The sequence below is a fragment of the Belonocnema kinseyi genome, chromosome 2 (assembly GCF_010883055.1).
Source record: "Belonocnema kinseyi isolate 2016_QV_RU_SX_M_011 chromosome 2, B_treatae_v1, whole genome shotgun sequence".
In the NCBI taxonomy this organism is placed as follows: domain Eukaryota; kingdom Metazoa; phylum Arthropoda; class Insecta; order Hymenoptera; family Cynipidae; genus Belonocnema; species Belonocnema kinseyi.
Window position 1 is genome coordinate 47,321,610 of NC_046658.1, and position 1,029 is coordinate 47,322,638.

Sequence of the window (1,029 nt, forward strand, 5' to 3'; positions counted from 1 at the left end):
ATATTGTAATTATAAAATATTATATTAATATAAATGAATAGTTGACTAACTTTTAATAGAAATAGTTAAACTTTCAACTAAAACAATTGTTTTCTGCAACAAAAAAGTTTTGAATCAAATACATAACTGAACAAAAAAAAGTTAAAAATTTTTTTCAACATAATAGTAACATTTTAAATAAAAAATTACATTTTCATCCAAAAAGCTAAATTGTATACTAAAAAAAGGCATTTCTAATAAAATACATGAACTTTGCACAAAAGAAATTTATTTTCCATGAAGACTAATTTTCTGAACAAAAAATTAATGTTTAATCATAGTTAAATTTTCGACAACAAAGATTAATTTTCTACCAAGAAAGAAGAGTACTCAATAAAATACAAAAAATTTTAACTAAAAAAGATCACTTTTCATTTAAATATAGAATAGTTAAATTTGTGGTTAAAAAAATTAATTTTCAACCAAAAAGAAAATAAATTTTCTACAAAATAGTTACATTTTCAGAAAACAGATTTATCCAACTAATTGATGAATCATCAACAAAAAAAAATATTTAAAAAAAGCGTTAAAATTCTTTGAAATCGCTCGTAATTATTTAAATTAATTGAAAATTCGTTGGAATGTTTTAAAATATCCTGAAAATTGTTGAATCCTTTAAAACCGCTTAAAATTTTTGAAAGCTCTTGAAAATTCATTACAAGTTTAAAAATACCTTAAAAGCTTTCAAATCCTTTAAAATATCATACTGAATTAATGAAATCAATTGAAAATGGCTTGGAATCTATTAAAATATCCTAATATATATATATCAAATCCTTTAAAATCTCATATTAAATTACTGTCAAAAACTGAAAATTCCTTGGAACGTTTTAAAATACTCTCAAATATTTCGAAACCTTCAAAATATTTTGAAAGACCTTGGCATCTTTAAAAGATTTCTAAAGTACTTTGGAATTTTTTAAAATAACCCTGCTAAAGTTGTTAAAATCCTTTGAAATTCCTTTAAATTATAAAAATAAGTTGAAAATT